The sequence below is a fragment of the Elephas maximus genome, chromosome 1 (genome assembly GCF_024166365.1).
Source record: "Elephas maximus indicus isolate mEleMax1 chromosome 1, mEleMax1 primary haplotype, whole genome shotgun sequence".
Classification (NCBI taxonomy): domain Eukaryota; kingdom Metazoa; phylum Chordata; class Mammalia; order Proboscidea; family Elephantidae; genus Elephas; species Elephas maximus.
This window is the reverse complement of record NC_064819.1, coordinates 138999904-139020343: the sequence shown is the minus strand read 5'-3', so window position 1 is coordinate 139020343 and position 20440 is coordinate 138999904. Positions and strand designations below refer to the sequence as shown.

At 41.9% G+C, this 20440-nt stretch overlaps 1 protein-coding gene across 2 annotated transcripts in view; it reads left to right on the top strand.

Moving 5' to 3' along the window:
- The window catches only part of LOC126082832 (translation initiation factor IF-2-like), a 69175-nt gene that overhangs the window by 31291 nt on the left and 17444 nt on the right, over positions 1-20440 (top strand). The gene's annotated exons all lie outside the window — the stretch shown is intronic.

Genomic DNA, 20440 nt, shown 5'->3' with positions numbered 1-20440 from the left:
CACCTGGTATTCATACCCTTGTTCAGTCCTCTCCCACGTTGTATCAGGGTTGGTTCCTATGACCAATAATGATGGTATCTCACTTCTGAGATAAGAGTATAAAAGATTATAGCTTTTGTTTTGGGCTACTGCTCTCTCTCTCTCAGGTTATTCACTCTGTAAGAAGCAAGCTGCTTTGTTTGAGCAGCCCTACAAAGAGGCCCAAGTACTGAGAAACTGAGGTCTCCTGCCATCAGCCAGTGAGGAGCTGAGGCCTTCCAACAACCCCATGAAGTAAGCTTGGAAGTAGATTCTCTATCCCCAGTAGAGACTTGAGATAATTGCATCCCTGGCTGACAGCTTAATTAAAATCTTAGGAGAGACCTTGAGTCAAAGCCACCAAGCTCAGCCATTCTTGAATTATGGCTAAGTCACAGAAATTAGGAGATAGTAAACGTTTGTTGCCTTAAACTGCTAAGTTTTGGGGGGAATTTGTTACGCAGAAATAGATAATGAATACAAAAGATGAATGGGAGATAAGTTTATTTTTAGACTTTAAATGTCTTAAAATGTACTTATTTTATCTTCATGTTTGTTTGGAAGTTTGGCTAGGTATACAATTCTAAGATAGAAGTGGATTTACCTTAGAATTTTGAAGTCATTTGAGTTACAGTTGAATAGTCTAATAACATTTTGTTTCTTGATTCTTTTTATATGTTCTTCCCCTCAACTACCCCAGAAGCTCCTAGGACATTCTTTTCTTAGTATTCTGAAATTTTATGGTGATGTATCTTGGTATGAGTATTTTTCATTTATTATGCTGGGGACGTGTTAGGCCCTTTCAATTAGAAAGTTATAGGAAATTTTCTTTAATGCTTTCTTGGACATTTTCTCCTGTCTTTTTCTCTGTTCTTTTTTTCTGGAACTCCTATTTTTTGACTATTGAATCTCTAATTTTCTAACCTTTTCTTTCCTATTTTTCATGTCTGTCTTTTTTCTTCTGTGCCCGAGATTTAAACTTCATAGTCTGTCTCTTCTAATGAACTCTGAAGTCTCCTACCACCCCACCCATCTTTCAAATAAGAGGAACTTTAATAGGTGCACAAAATAGAATAAAGTTCCAGATGGAATATTATTTATTGGCTGCATGCAAGATGTCACAGCTGTCAAGTTCCTCTGTTCTATGAACATCACCCAAATTTGGAAATATCTGTTCTCTGAGAACACACCAAAGATAAAAGGCTCCTGAAAGTGAACAGAACTTGAAGGGTTTAACTGATGAAGATAAGATAAACTACAGCCTTCTACTCTTCAACAACAAGAAAACAAAAATCCTCACAACTGGACCAATAAGCAGCATCATGATAAATGGAGAAAAGATGGAAGTTGTCAAGGATTACATTTTCTTGGATCCACAATCAATGCCCATGGAAGAAGCAGTCAAGAAATCAAAGGACATATTGCATTGGGCAAATCTACTGCAAAAGACCTCCTTAAGACTTCCAGCCAACATGGTGCATAGACAGAAGTACCACGCCATCCTGTCACAGCAAAGACCTGAAAAACTAAGTAAAACAGAGAGACAAACGTATATTTTGGAAGCCGAATTGTCAAATGAAGAGATAAAGAACTCAGCCAAGGACTGAATGGAATAAAAAACTGACAGAAAACAGAGAACGAGGAGAGATATGTGTAGAGGTTCCCTATCGGCTAATGCAGCATGGATTCACCATTTTGGATTCCTGTCAGAGATCAGCAGACAGAGAGCATGGGAAAGCAGCTTCATGGAGCTCCCAGCAGGAGACAGAGCACCCGGTAACCAGCAATACATGCTTTCCCACCCCCCATCCTCTGCCTGCTGCTCTACCTTCGCATTTCCTGGCTAGCTGTGGTGGCTCAGCTGGCCAGGAAGTGCAGCATTGTGCTACTTGGATTCGCCCCACTCACATCAGAGATTGGAGGACAGGGAGTACAGGAAAGCAGCTTCATGAAGTTCCCAGCAGGAGACAGAGCACCCGGTAACCAGCAATACAGGCTTTCCTAACCCCTACCCTTCTTTCCTCCCCTTGTCCTCCTCTGCTTCCTGCTGACCACAGTCTCTTGGCCGGGAGGCAACTGCTTCAGCCCCAGGCTGCTTGGATTTGCCCTGCCCACATTGGCGCTCTCTGAGTGCCATTTGTCTGTTGCTGGTGTTGCTTTTTTTCTGGTTTCTTCCGTGCTTCCCACCACCTCCCCCTCCTTTCTTTCGAACACCTGGCTCTGTGTGCCATCTTTGGTTCTTCTTGAAAGCACTGCTCAACTAGGGAACCACTGTCCTGGCCCACGACACCACACTGGTGGGATCCCTGGGGCTTTTTTGTTTTTTGCTTTGCTCTGTTTTGTTTTGTTTGTTTTTTCTTGTCATGGCTTGGGAGCCCCATCTAGCCAGGCTGCACTGCACGGCTTGGGAGCCACTTCCCCAGTCTGCTCAACTGCTTCGGTGGGATCCCTGGGGCGGGGGGCATTTCTTTTTCCTTTTCTGTCTTTTCCTTTCTGCCTTTCTTCATTTCTCAGTTCTCATCTCTCTATACTTACCTTCTGTTCCTGTCTCCTGAATACTTGGCATTGTGTGACTTCTATACCCGCTCTAGCCAGGCTATACTGTGCAGCCTGGGAGCCACTTTGCCAGTCTTGCAGCCACATCAATGGAACCCCTGGGGGCTTTTCTTTCTTTTTTTCCCCCCATTTTTTACCTAGTTATTTTTTTCTTCTTCCCTTTTTCTTTTTCTTCCCCTCCATTTCTCAGTTTCTCATCTCTTCACTCCAACAGCAAGCTCCCTTAGCACACTTTTTTTTTGTTTGTTTTTGGCCCCTGTTTCTCTCTGCTCTCTATCCTCTTTCCCATACCCCTATTAGCTCCACACGGCACAACCTCCCCCCTCTTTTCTGCCTACCAATACTGTACACTGAACATCACACTCCCAAGCAGCACAGCCACAGCCTGCTGGAACCTGCCCAGCACTGATTCCTAGCCTGCCCTATCAGACCTAGTGTGAACCACAAACAACCCATCCCAGCCCCGCCCCTTCAGCTGGACCTGCCTTGCTGCATCATAGCTGATTGACTGGCCCTGACCATTGGACAAAGAGGTGAAAAGTATCATGACCACAGATAAGCAAACAACAAAGAATGCACAGCCTGTGTGCTAAGACATAACCATATAGAACAAAAAGCAGGACAAAACAAACAGATCTGCAATAAATAAATGAAAGAAATAACTACTGAATGTCCCACAGATAGCAGACAATATCAAAACATATTAAAAAAACAGGACAGGGTGGTTCCAGTAGATGTCCAAAATAAAACACCGGATGACTTTCCAGTAGAAGAAAAGGTACTAGAACTACCTGATAGGGAGTTCAAATCTCTAATATTCAGAGCTATCCAAGAGTAGAAGCAAAATGCAGACAAAAATGAGGAAAAAATAAACAAATTCATGGAAAATACGTACCAAAAAAATGGAAGAATTCAAGAAAATAATAAAGGAACAAAATGCCAAAATAAACTCACAACTAGAAATCATATAAAAACAACAATTAGAAATCCAAAAGATAAAGAACAAGATTTCAGAAATGAACAGAAGGGCAGAGGAGCAGGTTTGAAATGATGGAAGACAGTGTCATGGATTTAATTGTGTACCCCTCAAAATATGTATCAACTTAGTTAGGCTATGATTCCCAGTATTGTGTGGTTGTCCTCCATTTTGTGATTGTAATTTAGTTGAGAGGATTAGGGTGGGATTGTACCACCACCCTTACTCAGGTCACCTCCCTGATCCAAAGTAAAGGGAGTTTCCCTGGGGTATGGCTTGCACCACCTTTTATCTCTCAAGAGAGCAAAGGAAAGGGAAGCAAGCAGAGAGTTGGGGACCTCATACCACCAAGAGAGCAGCACCGGGAACAGAGTGCATCCTTTGGACCTGGGGCCCTGAGCCTGAGAAGCTCCTTGACCAGGGGACGTTTGAGGACAAGGAATCTTCCTCTAGAGCTGACACAGAGAGAAAGCTTTTCCCTGGAGCCAACACCCTGAATTTGGACTTGTAACCTACTAGACTGTGAGAAGATAAGTTGCTCTCTGTAAAGCCATCCACTTGTGGTATTTCTGTCATGGCAGCACTAGATGACTCAGACGGACAGGATCAGTGAAATTGAAACAAACAACTCTGAGGAAAAATCAGAAAAAAGAATGAAGAAAAATGAGGAAACTCTGAGAATTATGTGGGATACGATCAAAAGCAAAAATTTGTGAGTGATCAGAGTTCCAGAACAGGGGGAGAAAATGGAAAACACACAGAGAATCATTGAAGAATTGCTGACAGAAAACTTGCCTAATATCATGATATATGAAAAGCTGACCGTCCAAGAAGCTCAACGAACCACATATAGGATAGGCCTCAAAAGAAAATCACCAAGGCATATCATAATCACACTTGCTAAAACCAAAGACAAAAAAAAATCCTGAGAGCAACTGAAGAAAAACAAAAAGTCAGATACAGAGTAGAAACAATAAGACTAAGCTCTGATTTTTTGGCAGAAACCGTGTAGGCAAGAAGGCAATGGGATGACATATATAAAACCTTGAAAGAAAAAAATTACCAACCAAGAATAGTATGTCCTTCAAAGCTGTCATTCAAATATTATGGTGAAATTAGGACATTTCCAGATAAACAGAAATTAATGGAATATGTAAAAACCAAACGAAACTTACAAGAATTATTAAAGGGAGTCCTTTGGTCTGAGAACAAAAAACACCAAACCGTACCCTGAATCTAGGATGCAAAATTGTACCAGCCAGATATCAATCTAGGCAGTGAATTCTCAGGGACTATCCAAAACCAAAAGAATTGCAACAGGGAACCAAAGAGGTTAATCTGTAACTGACAACAACATCAGAACAATAAAAGAGGGAATAAATGATGTAGGAATAGAACTTTCTAACAGAGAAGAAGGCAAGATGATACCAAATAATAATAGACTGTCTCAAACCTAGGAAGATAAGGGTAAATTTCAAGGTAAGCACAAAGAAAGTTAACAAACCTACTCATCAAAAAAAGAAGAAAAACATAAAATCTCAATGAAAACAAAATCTACAAAAACAAAAGAAATCCACAAACAAAAGGAATTCAGCACAGGAGAGTAAGAGTAACAAAGAAAACGTCAGCACCACGCACAAAAAAAAGCACTACAAAATGACAGCAATAAACTCACACCTGTCAATAATTACACTGAAAGTAAATGGCCTAAATGCACCTGTAAAGAGACACAGAGTGACAGAATGGATTAAAAAACAGGATCCATCAATATGCTGTCTACAAGAGATACACCTTAGAAACAAAGATGTAAATTTACTGAAAATCAAAGGGTGGAAAAAAATATATCAAGCAAATAACTACCAAAAAAGAGCAGGAGTGGCAATACTGATTTCAGATAAAATAGACTTTAAAACAAAATCCACCATAAAAGACAAAGAAGGTCACTATATAATGATTAAAGGGATGATCCCTCATGAAGACTTAACCATAATAAACATCTATGCACTCAATGCAGGGTGCCAAAATACATAAAACTAACTCTAACAGCATTGAAAACAGAAATTGACAGTTCCATGATAATAGTAGAAGACTTCAACACACCACTCTCCGTAAAGGACAGAACATCTAGAAAGAAACTCAGCAAAGATACAGAAGAGCTAATGGGCACAATCAGTCAACTTGACCTCATAGACATATATAGAACACTTCACCCAACAGCTGCAAAGTGCATATTCTTTTCCAACGCTCAGGAAACGTTCTCCAGAATAGACCACATCTTAGGCCACAGAGCAATGCTCATCAAAATCCAAAACATTAAGATAATACAAAGTATCTTTTCTGAACACAACACCATCAAAGTAGAAATTAACAACAGGAAGAGCAAGGAAAAAAAAAATCTGTTACATGGAAACTGAATAACACCCTGCTTAAAAACTACTGGATAATAGAAGAAATCAGAGGTGGAATAAAAAAATTCCTTGAATCAAACAAGAATGAAAACACGTCATACCAAAACTTTTGGGACACAGCAAAGGCAGTCCTCAGAGGTCAATTTATAGCAACAGATGCACACATCAAAAAAGAAGAAAGGGACAAAATCAAAACATTAGCTACATAACTTAAACAAATAGAATCAAAACCCGTTGCCGTCCACCAGATTCTGACTCACAGGACAGAGTAGAACTGCCCCACAGAGTTTCCCAGGAGCACCTGGTGGATTTGATCTGCTGACCTTTTGGTTAGCAGTTGTACCTCTTAACCACTATGCCACCAGAGTTTCCAAACAAATAGAAAGACAACAGCAAAAGAAGCCCACAGCCACCAGAAGAAAGGAAATAATAAAGATCAGAGCAGAAATAAATGAAATAGAGAATAGAAAAACAATAGAAAGAATCAACAAAACTAAAAGTTGATTCTTTGAAAGAATCTACAAAATCGACAAACCACTGGCCAAATTGACAGAAGAAAAACATGAGAGGATGCAAATAACCCAAATAAGAAATGAAATAGGTACATTACAACAGACCCAACTGAAATAAAAAGGATCATAACAGTATTAGGAAAGACTATACTCCAACAAATTTGGAAACCTAGAGGAAATGGACACATTTCTAGAGACACACAACCCACCCAAACTAACACAAAATGAAGTTGAAAATCTGAACAGACCCACAACAAGAGAAGAGATTGAAAAAATAATTAAGAAACTCCCAACAACAACAACAAAAACCTGGCCCAGATGGCTTCACTGAAGAATTCTACCAAACATTCAGAGAAGAGCTTATGCCAGTACTACTCAAACTATTTCAGAACATAGAAAAGGAAGCGATACTTCTGAATTCATTCTGTGAAGCCACCATAACGCCGATACCAAAAGCAGACAAAGACACCACAAAAAAAGAAAATTATAGAACAACATCTCTCATGAATATACATGCAAAAAGTCTTAAAATTCTAGCCAATAGAATCCAGCATCATATCAAAAAGTAATATATCACAAACAAGTAGGATTCATACCAGGTATGCAAGGATGGTTTAACATTAGAAAATCAATTAATGTAATCAATCACATAAGTAAAAAGAAAGACAAGTATCACATGATCATTTCAATCGACACAGAAAAGGCATTTGAAAAAGTCCAACACCCGTTCCTGATAAAAGCTCTCAATAAAATATATATAGTAGGAATATTTCTCAACATAATAAAGGGCATCTATGCAAAACCAATGGCCAACATCATTCTTAATGGAGAGAGGCTGAAAATATCCCCCTTGAGAACAAGAACAAGATAAGGATGCCCTTTATTACCACTCCTATTTAACATTGTGTTGGAAGTCCTACCTAGAGCAGTAAGGCAAGAAACAGAAATAAAGGGCATCCAAATTGGTAATGAAGAAGTTAATCCCTCCCTATTTGTGGATGATATGTTACTATACATAGAAAACCCAAAAGACTCCATGAAAAAACTACTGGAACTAATAGAAAGTTTCATCAGAAGAGCAGGGTATAAGATGAACATACAAAAATCAGTCGGATTCCTATACACCAATAAAGAGAACGATGAAAAGGAAATCAGGACAAAAATACCATTTATGGTGTCCCCTTAAAAAATAAAGTACTTAGGGATAAATCTAACCAGGGATGTAAAAGACATATACAAAGAAAACTACAAACCGCTACTGCAAGAAACCAAAAGAGATCTACATAAATGGAAAAACATACCATGCTCATGGATAGGTAGACTCAACACTGTGAAAATCACAATTTTACACAAAGCGATTTACAAATACAATGCAATCCCGATCCAAGTACCAACAAAGTTCTTTAAAGAGATGGAAAAACTTATTAACTTTGTATGAAAAGGGATGTAGCCCCGGATGAGTAAGGCAATATTGAAGAAGAAGAAGAAGAAAGTAGGAGAACTTAAATTACGTGACCTCAGAACCTACTATACAGCTACAGTAGTCAAAACAGCCTGGTATGAATTAAAAAATGGGCAAAGGATATGAACAGGCCCTTCACCAAAGAAGACATTCAAGCAGCTAACAGATACATGAGGAAATATTCACAGTCATTAGCCATTAGAGAAATGCAAATTAAAACTACAGTGAGATACCATCTCACCCCAACAACAACAACAACAACAAAAGGCAGGCATTAATCCAAAAAACACGAAATAATAAATGTTGGAGAGGCTGTGGAGATTGGAACACTTGTACACTGTGGGGGGAATGTAAAATGGTACAACCACTTTGGAAATCGATTTGGAGCTCCCTTAAAAAGCTAAAAATAGAACTACAATATGATCCAGCAATCCCAGTCCTTGGAATATATCCTAGAGAAGTAAGAGCCTTCACACGAGCAGATATATGCACACCATGTTCACTGTAGCACTGTTTACAATAGCAAAAAGATGGAAGCAACCAAGGTGCCCATCAATGGATGAATGGATAAATAAATCATGGTATATTCACACAGTGGAATACTACGCATCGATAAAGAACAGTGAGGAATCTGTGAAACATTTCATAACATGGAGGAATCTGGAAGGCATTATGCTGAGTGAAATTAGTCAGTTGCAAAAGGACAAATATTGTGTAAGACCACTATTATAAAATCTTGAGAAATAATTTAAACTGAGAAGAACACATTCTTTTGTGGTTACGAGAGGGGGCAGGGAGGGGGGTGGGAGAGGAGTATTTACTAATTAGATAGTAGATAAGAACTACTTTAGGTGAAGGGAAGGACAACACTCAATACAGGGGAGGTCAGCACAACTGGACTACACCAAAAGCAAAGAAGTTTCCTGAATAAACTGAATTCTTCGAAGGTCAGCAAAGCAGGGGCAGAGGTTTGGGGACCATTGTTTCAGGGGACATCTAAGTCAATTGACATAATAAAATCTATTAAGAAAACATTCTACATCCCACTTTGAAGAGTGGTGTCTGGGGTCTTAAATGTCAGCAAGCGGCCACCTAAGATGCATCAATGAATCTCAACCCACCTGGAGCAAAGGAGAATGAAGAATACGAAGGACACAAGGTAATTACAAGCCTGAGGGACAGAAAGGGCTACATGAACCAGAGACTACATCATCCTGAGACCAGAAGAACTAGATGGTGCCCGGTCACAACCGATGACTGCCCTGACAGGGAATGCAACAGAGAAACCCTGAGGGAGCAGGAGAACAGTGGGACGCAGACCCCAAATTCTCATGAAAAGACCAGACTTAATGGTCTGACTGAGACTAGAGGGACCCCAGTGGTCATGTCCCCCAAACCTTCTGTTGGCCCAGGACAGGAACCACATTCCCGAAGCCCACTCACTCATCAGACATGAATTGGACTGGACAGTGGGTTGGAGAGGGATGCTGATGAGGAGTGAGCTACTTGGATTAGGTGGACACTTGAGACTATGTTGGTATCTCCTGCCTGGAGGGGAGATGGGAGGGTAGAGTGGGTTAGAAGCTGGCAATATGATCACAAAGAGAGAGTGGAAGGAGGGAGTGGGCTGTCTCATTGGGAGAAGAGTAATTGGGAGTATGTAGTAAGGCGTATATAAGTTTTTGTGTGAGAGACTGACTTGATTTGTAAACTTTCACTTAAAGCACAATAAAAATTATTAAAAAAAAAAAAAAGCTAGAAATAGAACTACCATATGATCCAGCAATCCCACTCCTTGGAATATACCCTAGAGAAATAAGAGCCTTCACATGAACAGATATATGCACACCCATGTTCATTGTAGCACAGTTTACAATAGCAAAAAGATGGAAGCAACCAAGGTGCCCATCAACGGGTGAATGGATAAACAAATTATGGTATATTCACATAATGGAACACTACTCAACGATTAAGAACAAGGATGAATCTGTGAAACATCTCATAACATGGAGGAATCTGGAAGGCATTATGCTAAGTGAAATTAGTCAGTTGCAATAGGACAAATATTGTATGAGACCACTAATAACTAGAAAAAGTTTAAACACAGATGAAAATATTCTTTGATGGTTACAGTGTGGGGAGGAAGGGAGAGGGATATTTGCTAACTAAATAGTAGACAAGAATTATTTTAGGTGAAGGGAAGGACAACACACAATACAGGGGAAGCCGGCACAACTGGACTAAACCAAAAGCAAAGAAGTTTCCTGAATTCAGGCAAATGCTTTGAAGTCCAGTGTAGCAAGGACGGGGGTCTGGGGACCACGGCTTCAGGGAACATCTAGGTGAATTGGCATAACAAAATGTATTAAGAAAACGTTCTGCATCCCACTTTGGTGAGTGGCATCTGGGGTCTTAAACGCTAGTAAGCACCATCTAAGTTGTATCAATTGATCTCAACCCACCTGGAGCAAAGGAGAATGAAGAATACCAAAGGCATATGGTAAAGATGAGCCCAAGAGACAGAAAGGGCCACCTAAACCAGAGACTCCATCAGCCTGAGACCAGAAGAACTAGATGGTACCTGACTACCACCGATCAGTGCCCTGACAGGGAACACAACAGAGAATCCCTGATGGAGCAGGAAAACAGTGGAATGCAGATTTCAAATTTTTGTAAAAAGACCAGGCTTAATGGTCTAACTGAGACTAGAGGGACCCTGGAGGTCATATTCCCTGGATCCTTTGTTAGCCCAGGATTGGAACCATTCTCAAACTCAACTCTTCAGACAGGGATTGGACTGGATTATGAAATAGATAATGATACTTATAAGGAGTGAGTTCCTTGGCTCAAGTAGACACATGAGACTATGTGGGCAACTCCTATCTGGAGGCAAGATGAGAAGGAAGAGGAGGACAGAAGATGGTTGAATGGACATGGGGAATACAGGGTGGAGAGGAGGAATGTGCTGTCTCATTAGGAGGAGAGCAGCTAGGAGTAAATAGCAAGGTGTGTAAGTTTTTGTATGAGAGACTGACTTGATTTGTAAACTTTCATTTAAAGCACAATTAATTAAATATTAAACAAACAAAGAAACAAACCTGGTACTGGTACAATGACAGATACATAGACCAATGGAACAGAATTGAGAACCCAGATGTAAATCCATCTACCAATGGTCACCTGATCTTTGACAGAGGCCGAAAGTCCATCAAAGGGGAAAAGACAGTCTTTTTAACAAATGTTGCTGGCAAAACTGAATGTCCATCTGCAAAAAAATGAAACAGGACCCATATCTAACACTATATACAGAAACTAATTCAAAATGGATCAAAGACCTAAATATAAAGCTAAAAATGGTGAGGTTCATAGAAGAAAAAATAGGATTGTAACCTGACACTTCAAGGTCTGCTCAGAGCAGCTGTGAAGACACACAGGGCGGATGAAAGCAAAAGAAGCTTTGCTTAGTTGGCCAAGTAAAGGAGAATAGTGGAACTCGGGTCGCCAAGGTGTCTCCCAGAACAATAGCCCAAGGGTTTTATATGGGTAAAGTAAGTTGGGTCTGAGGTCCCCAAGAGCACCCTAGGGTGGGGCCAACTTGCTGGTTGGTTTGACATGAGAGGGCATTCTCGGGGCAGTCCGGTCTTCTATGCCTACTCAGTCTGAAAGGGAGGCTACAAAGATGGCATTTTGCTCACGTCAAGTGTGTAGACGGGGGTGTGTTTTCTGGCCTCTGACATCAATAAGACATCTGAGGGACAAGGTCATCAGTATCGCACAGTTCAGGAGGTCCTGAGCTGGTTCAAGACTGGTTTTAGCTGGACAGAAGGCCCTAGTCTCTTGTTTTCTTTAACTGAGTTGAACTGAAAGTATACCTAAATAAGGAGATACTCTGAAAGCAGAGGTTAGTTCCTGTTTTGCCTAATAAGGCGATAACTTCCATGCTGGGAGTTAACCCTCTGTTACTGAACAGGGCAGGCTTGGCCCCTTGTTTATTCGGCATGGCTGGTGTACTGCAGGTCTCATTCCCTCTTCTTCTTTTCAGGATTTGAATTCTTTACAGGGTTCAAATCCTGGTCAGACAGGGACATGAGCCAGAGGTCATTCTTCAGTAACTGCTTCCTGCTAAGGTGTGTTGGCATAAGATCGAATTCTGGTCAAAACTGGCTTGGAGGGAATGAGACCATACTTTCGCCTTAACATCATGTGCAAATGAAACTTAAGGAGCCTGGAGGATACAAATTTAAGTAACATGTTAAAGAAGCAAGAGCCAAGGAGGCATATCAGTAGTAGATAAACAAGTGGGGCGAGGAAGGGCAATATCCATGAGGTGGGGAACCAAGAGGTGGGCCAGGACCACCAAGACTCAGACCCACCCATCAGGGAAGAGTCGGGTATTAGTTTTGTCCAATTTACTACGATGCTGAGTTTTTTTGAATCAGTCTGTATTTGGGAAGAAGTGTTGATCCACATATAGTAGGAAATGTTAGCAATAGTGCACACTTCCTCTTGTATGGCTAGGATGTAGTCAAGGGCTACCCGATTATCTAGAAGTACTCCAACCAGAGAATTGCGGGACTGTTGCTGTGTCCTTATAGCTGACCGGGTGACACTGGCAGGGATGTGAATGGTTTCAGTAAGGTTGTTTTTTTTTTTAATTGTGCTTTAAGTGAAAGTTTACAAATCAAGTTAGTCTCCCATGCAAAAATTTATATAAACCTTGCTATATACTCCTAATTGCTAGACCCCTAATGAGACAGCACACTCCTTCCCTCCATTCTCTATTTTCTTGTCCATTCAGCCAGCTTCTGACCTCCTCTGCCCTTTCATCTCCCCTCCAGATGGATACCAACATAGTCTCATGTGTCTACTTGATCCAAGAAGCTAATTCTTCACCAGTATCATTTTCTATCCCATTGTCCAGTCCAATCCTTGTCAGTAAGGTTTCTTAGAGAGTCCCTGGTGCTGGCTATTTCCGGCCACAGAAAGATTACACCAGCAGCATTTAAAGCTTGGGAGTTATGATAAACTGGGTTGAATCCATAGGGGTTGGAACCCCATAGGTCCCAACTGTCAGTCTCTCTTGATTCGGAGAGAAGTGGGAGACATGAGAGAGTGTAAGTGTGAATCGTCATTGACCAGGAGAGGTGTTGTCAGGTAACCATATGCACAGGCTCCAATATTCCAGGATGGATCTATGCATTTGACTGCCTTTGTGTGTGATGGTGGTGAGTACCCGCAGAGAAAGAAAAAACCCTTGGGAGCACAGACTATACCTGTTGCCAGGGTGGTGTAGTTGTTGGCTAGCTATAGGTACTCTGTCAGGATGGGTATGGAGAAATTGCAACCAGAGTATTTTCTTCTATTATTGGTTCTATTGAGTTCAATTTGGGAGGTCTCTGTAAGAGCAGCCAGAAGTCTTCTACAGAGGTCTTTATCATTACTGTCGGTCAGTTTGGAACAATTTGTAGTACCGAGTGCATTGTTTACTACCTGCCACAGAGTGGTGGATATGTCCAAACAGGGGGCAGGCTGTAAATGTGCCCGCACCCTGAGCGCACTCTGGTTGCCTGTCTGGTTTAGGGTGAAAGGAGCTAGTTCAGGGTCAGTTAGGTTAAGAATGGGGGAGGCCCAGAGTGTACAAAGATCTTCTGAAGAACCAGGGTTGGGATGACAAATCCAGCAGTCAGTTAGGTTACCTCCCGTGGCTGCTGAATGAACTAGCTGTAGAAACCTGTTACTATTAGCATATTTTAACAGGGTTAGCAGAAGTAGCAACAAGAGCCACATCTTGGGTGAGAACAGGTTATTTGAAGCAAAGAAAATGGTTAAACCCCATAGGAAGGAGACACCAGATCGTACAAATCCAGAGAATAACTACTAGCAAAGCCAGTACAACATACACAGCCACTAGAGGGTGACAGTCAACTGGCATAGCAAACCACTTATCTGTTTTCTTTTTCTTAAACAGCCACTTCAGTTCTATTGGTTCAGCTTCCCAGTTGTCATGGTTTTGTTTGGTCTGCTGTTCAAGGCATGGACCAGGTGCTGGTTTGATCCTGGTGTGGTGAAACCAAGCTCCTTTTCCATTACCTTTGATGGCTGTCAGGGTGGACATCAACACATCATAGGGTCCATTCCATTTTTCTGTTAGCATGGCACTATCCCAGGCTTTGATATACACCCAGCTTCCAGGCTTTGCGACATGGAGCAGCACCTAGGTGGTGGGATAGTCTGCCAGGTGGCGTTGGCATATCTGTGGAGAGGTTCAAGAGTTTCTCCCGCTAAGTGCAAATATTGTTTTATAAGTAATTTACCCTATTAATGAATACAATCAGCTCCCAGATCTTTGGTTATATTTATAGTATCTAAGTTAGATTCATTATAATCATGGAGCAAGGGGCACCCATACGTAAGCTCAAAGGGACTTACCTTTAGTTTAGTTCTAGGAATAGCTCTTACCCTGAACAGAGCCATAGGAAGAGCCTTTGTCCAAACTAACTTAGTTTCTTGACATATTTTGGCTATATGTGTTTTTAACAACCTGTTTATTATTTCTCCTTTTCCGCTGGACTGTGGTCTCCAGGCACTGTGGAAACGCCACCTGATGCCAGGATGTGCAGCCACAAGTTGAGTTACCATGCAGTGAAGTGAGGTCCGTTGTCACTTCCAATTGATTGTGGCAGGCCAAATCTGGGAATGATCTCTTTTGGAAGACATTTTGCTACTTCTGTAGCTTTATCTGTCCTGCAAGGATAAGCTTCTGCCCAGTTAGGAAAAGTATCCACAAAAACTAACAAATATTTTTAATTACCTGGTGCTTGTGGCATCTCTGTAAAGTCTACTTAGCAATCTTCTCCAGGGATTTGTCCCCGATACTGTGTTCCAGGCAGAGCTGTGACAAATGTCTTTGGATTATTTTTCTGGGAAGTGACACATTGTTGGGTAATGAATTTTATTGTCACTGGAATACCTTCGCCCACTAGGTGTCATCACACCCAATCATACATAGCCTTCTTCCCATAGTAGGTGGCTGCATGTAACTCTTTTAGGACTGGTGGTATGTTTTCCTTTAGGTGGAACAATTGTCCATCCATTGTGCAAAACCATTTACCCCTTTTTTGGAGTTTCCATTCATTAGCTATATATTCATCTCTTTCTGTATATCCCAGGTTGTCGCTTAATTTTGGGAGTTGAGGAATAAGAGCTGCTATTACTGCAGGTGTAAGAGTTTGTGCAGCTCACCTTGCCACTGGGTCTGCTCTCCTATTGCCCTAAGCAGTGACAAACTCACCTCGCTGATGACCCTTGCAGTGGATTACAGCCACGGCTTTTGGTAACAGGACTGCTTCAAGAAGTAGTAATATTTGTTGGCTATGCTTAATTTCTTTTCCTCCTGAGGATAACAGTACTCTCTGCCTCCAGAGTGCCCTGTGTGCATATAAAACTGAAAATACGTATTTCAAATCCATGTAAATATTTGTCCGTTTTGCCCTGGCCAGTCTTAGAGCTGGGATCATGGCAATCAGCTTGGCCTTTTGAGCTGAGGTGCCACTAGGGAGAGCATTTGCTTCCAGAACTGCAGTAAGACTGATGACTGCATAGCCTGCCTTCGCTTTCCACCTTCTATGAAACTACTCCCATCATTGAAGAGTTCAAGATCTGCTTGGGCCAAGGGCTTGTCCTGTAAGTCAGGGTGGCTAGCATATACTAAATCAATTGCCTGAACACAGTCATGATGTATGGGATCACTGAGGGTTAAAATAGGGAGGAGGGTGGCTGGATTCAGGGTCGTCGCCAGCTGGATTTGGACATTTGGATTGTCCACCAAGGCAGCTTGGTACTGGGCCATTCAGCTTTGAGAAAACCAGTGGCTGCCTCTCTGTTCTAAGACTGTCAGTACCAACTGGCTGTCCTAGAGTGAGCTTCTTTGCAGCTTTTAGCACTCTGACAGTTGTTGCCGCTGCTTTCAGGCAAGCTGGCCACCGCTGAGTCACTGGGTCTAAAGTTTTAGAAAAATAAGCCATGGGGCATCGCCAAGACCCTAAATGTTGGATGAGCACTCCCACTGCAATTCCTTGATATTCATGTACAAACAGATCAAAAGGCTTATGCAAGTCAGGCAGACCCAGGGCTGGGGCCTCTAGTAAGGCCTTCTTGACCTGTTCAGATGCTCTTTGTTTGTGGTCAGTCCAGATGAATGGATTTGTCTCTTTGTCTTCTAAGAGGGCGTATAAAGGTTTGGTTAGTACTCCAAAATTTGGGATCCAAATTCTACAAAATCCCGTCATTCCTAGAAACTCCCACAGTTATTTGTGGTTCGCGGGTGGAGCAAGCCTGCAAATGGCCTCTTTTCTTTCAGGCTGTAATTCTCGTTGTCCTGCACTGATGATGAATTCTAAATAAGTAACCTTTTGTTGCACAATCTGAGCTTTTCTCTAGACATTCGGTATCCAGCCTCAGCCAGGAAGTTTAACACAGCCACTGTGTTGGTACTGCAGTCAAATTCATTATTACTTGCAATAAGGAAATCATCTACATACTGTAGAAGGACCCCATTAGTCAGTATTAGTCTCTGAAGTTCTCTAGCCAGAGTAGTCCCAAATAATATTGGGGAGTTTTTAAATCCTTGTGGGAGAACAGTCCAGCAATATTGCTGCTTCTGCCTAGGATTTGGATCCTCCCGTTCAAACATGAATATTTCTTGACTTTTTACGTCCAGAGGAACACAGAAAAAGGCATCTTTTAGATCTAAAACTGAGAACCAAGTCCAAGTGGACAACAGGGCTGAAAGTAAAGTGTAGGGGTTAGCTACCATTGGATGTATGGTGACCATTACCTGGTTAATGGCTCAGAGGTCCTGGACAAAATGGTATGTCCTGTCCTTCTTCTTTACTGGCAAAACATGGGTGTTAAAAGCTGAATGACAGGTCCACAAAAGTCCAAAATCCACGTACTTACTGATGAGCTGATGAATGGCCATCTGGGCTTCTCGATTTAGTGGATACTGCCTGACCCATGGTGGTATGATGCTGGGTAGCAGCTGGAATCTAACTGGTTCTGCATTGTGGGTGTACCCTGGCCATTGAGTGGTCCAGACAATTGGGTTAATTTCTTTTTCTAAATGCTGGTTTGGGAAAAGTACCTGTCCCCGATGGCAGGACTCTGTCTTTTGACAGAAGATGGGCCTTCCAACCATGTTCGGCAGGAACATCAACATGCATCTGTCCTTGTTCAAAATAAATTTCAGCCTGTAATTTACTGAGCAAACCCCTTCCCAGCAAAGAGACAGGACATTCAGGCAGATACAAAAAAGAGAGAGTCACAGTTTTTGCCTTTCCTGGGAGAGAACAAGTTAAAGGTTGGAGAAAGGATCGAATATCCTCTTTTCCCTATACTCCAAACACCGAGATCTTTTTCTCAGAGGCTGGGCTCAGTGGATAGGTTAAGACTGAGTGGGTGGCACCAGTGTCTACCAAAAACTTAGTTGATTTTCCCTCCACATTCATTATAGCCAGAGATTCAGGTGGAGGGCCTGCCTCTAGTCCCCTCTAATCAGAGTCTTCTTCTAAATTCAGAGATTGAATGGCTCTGTACTTATCTTTGACAGTTTTGGACACTATTTCTTCCAGTGACTTTTTCCTTACAGTAGACACACTGGTCTTTGTCTAAGGGAGTCTTGTTGAGCACCCTCTCCACTGGAGGCCCTCCTTTTTTTTTTTTTTTTTTTGTCTATTAGAGCCACCCTGTAGGGCTGCAGCCAATAAGGTAGCCTGTCTCTTGGCCCTCCTATCTTCTCGAGCATCTTGTGCTTTTTATTTTTCTCTGTTATTATGAACTTGGAAGGCCAACTCGACTAAGTGTCCAAGGTTCATAGTAATGCTACCTTCCATTTTCTCAAGCTTCTTTCTGATATTTGGGGCTCTTTGTCCAATGAAGATGGCATTAACCATTCTGATATTTTCAGGCAGCTCTGGGTTTAAATCAGTATACTGTCTGAAAGTAGAAAAGATTCTTTCTAGGAAGGCAGAAGGGTCTTCGTCTAATTTTTGTCTGACTTAGACTTTATTTCAACTTTTTTGCTTTGGGACCCCATTCTTAAGCCCTACAAGTAAGGAGTCCCAGTGTTGAGTGAGCCTACTGTACTCGTTGGCATCGTTTGCCTTCCATTGAGGGTCCCGGAAAGGGATGGCATTGTCCGGTGTCAGGTTACCTGGCTGGGTGTCATGCCAGTGCTGGGCCTCTTCCCTGGCCTTTTCAAACACCATTCACCTTTCTTCAGCAGTCAATAAGGTATTTAAAAGGGACTGGCACTCTGCCCAAGTACAGTTAAAAGAATTAAAAATTGTAGTGAATAATTCATACATTTTAAGTCAGTCTTCTCTATGTCCCAGAGTATAGTTTTTCCAATTATATAAATCAGATGTGGTGAAAGGTACATGTACTCACACCAAGGTGCCATTTCTCCCTGGGGTTTCTCTAAGGGGTATTGTCCTTAGGTCCCCTGAGCATGGCTCTGATCAGGCAAGGGCTCTTTTTGGGTTGAATCAAGAACTTGATAGGGGCGTCCCCTGCCTCGTATGGGATGGGGAGAGAAGACACTTCTCTTCCCCGGGACCCCCAACAGCTGCTGCATCCCCTGGTTCTGGACCTGAATGCAGACTGAGGGAAGACTGGGGTGGGTAGGGTGGCAGCAGCTGTGGGAGTCCCAATGGATCACAAGGATCTCCTACTGTTAACACAGGGGCTGAGGGCTTTTTCTTGGTTTCTTTTTGAACAAAAATTTGACAAGCTTGTTGAGTTTCCTTGTCATTATACAATGATATAAAAGCTTCTACATAATGTTTCTCATCCCATTTCCCATTTCTAGTACAATACAAACCTAACTGTAGAATCATGCCATACAGCAACGATCCATTAGGGAGCCACCTCTCATTGTCTTTGAGGTGATGCTATGGCCAAACTGTGTTACAAAGAAAAATCATTCTTTTCTTTTTCATAGGATCATAACAAACTTATGCCAATGTTTTAGTATGAATTCTAAGGGGGAATATTCAAGAAGGCTTCTAGTATTTCCTATTTTCTTTAACCTATAACAAAATGACCAGTCAAACCAAAATACCAAAATTCTAAAACTAGCTAGCAACTGATGGGTTAAGCAACCTAGCAGTTATTTCTTCCTTTTTCTGCTTGAACTCCAGGCCCCAAAGGAACCCTCAATGCAGGTCAAAATAGCACAGCTGTCAGGTTGAATTATAAGCCAAGTCTCAGACAAATTCCCTTACCCAAATTCTCAAGGCTCTCCCACTTTCCAAGAGCTGAAGTTGGGTCCGAGACAGGCTGTCCTGGGAACCGGGGGTGAAATCCCTCTGGAGAAATCTCCAGTGCACGCTGGCTGTGCTCCAGTCCCAGGTTGGGCCCCTCCGGACATCCAGCGACTCCCTCCTGGCTGGCTCACTAGAGAATGTAACCTGACACTCCAAGGTCTGCTCGGTGAGGCTGTGAAGACACACAGAGCGGTTAAGAGCGAAAGAAGAAGCTTTATTTAATTGGCCAAGTAAAGGAGAACACTGGGACTCTAATCGCTAGGGTGTCTCCCAGAACAATACCCTAAGGGGTTTATATGGATAAAGTAAATCAGGTCTGGGGTCACCAGGAGCACCCCAGGGTGGGACCAGATTGCTGATTGGTTTGACAGGAGAGGGCATTCTCGGGGCAGTCCAGCCTTTTATGCCTGTTCAGTCTGAAAGGGGGGCTATAAAGGTGGCATTTTGCTCACATCCAGGGTGTAGACGGGGGTGTGTTTTCTGGCCTCTGACGCCGATAAGACATCTGAGGGACAAGGTCATCAGTATTGCGCAGTTCAGGAGGGCCTGAGCTGGTCCAGGATTGGTTTTAGCTGGACCGAAGACCCCAGTTTCTTATTTTCATTAATGGAAGTATACCTAAATAAGGAGATACTTTAAAAGCAGAGGTTAGTTCCCGTTTTGCCTAATAAGGGGATAACTCCCAGGCTGGGAGTTAACTCTCTGTGTTACTGAAGATGGTAGGTTCCGCCCCTTGGCACAGCCCCTTGTTTGTTCATCGTGGCCCCTGTACTGCTGATCTCAGGATCAATGCTAGAGTCTCTGATACACAGCATTATCAGGATATGAAGCACAGCCAACAACACACAAACTCCAGAAGATAAGTTAGATAACTTGGATATTCTAAAGATTAAACACTTAGGCTCATCAAAAGACTTCACCAAAAGAGTAAAAAGAGAATTTATAGACTGGGAAAAAATTTTTAGCTTTTACAAATCAGACAAAGGTCTAATCTCTAAAATCTACAAGAAAATCCAACACCTCTACAACAAAAAGACAAAAAATCCAATTAAACAGTGGCCAAAGGAAATGAACAGACACCTTACCAAAGAAGACATTCAAGCTGCCAACAGACACCTGAGGAAATGCTCAGAGTTTATTTAAAAATTTGTATATTTGTATTTTGATAGTTTTTTCATCAAATT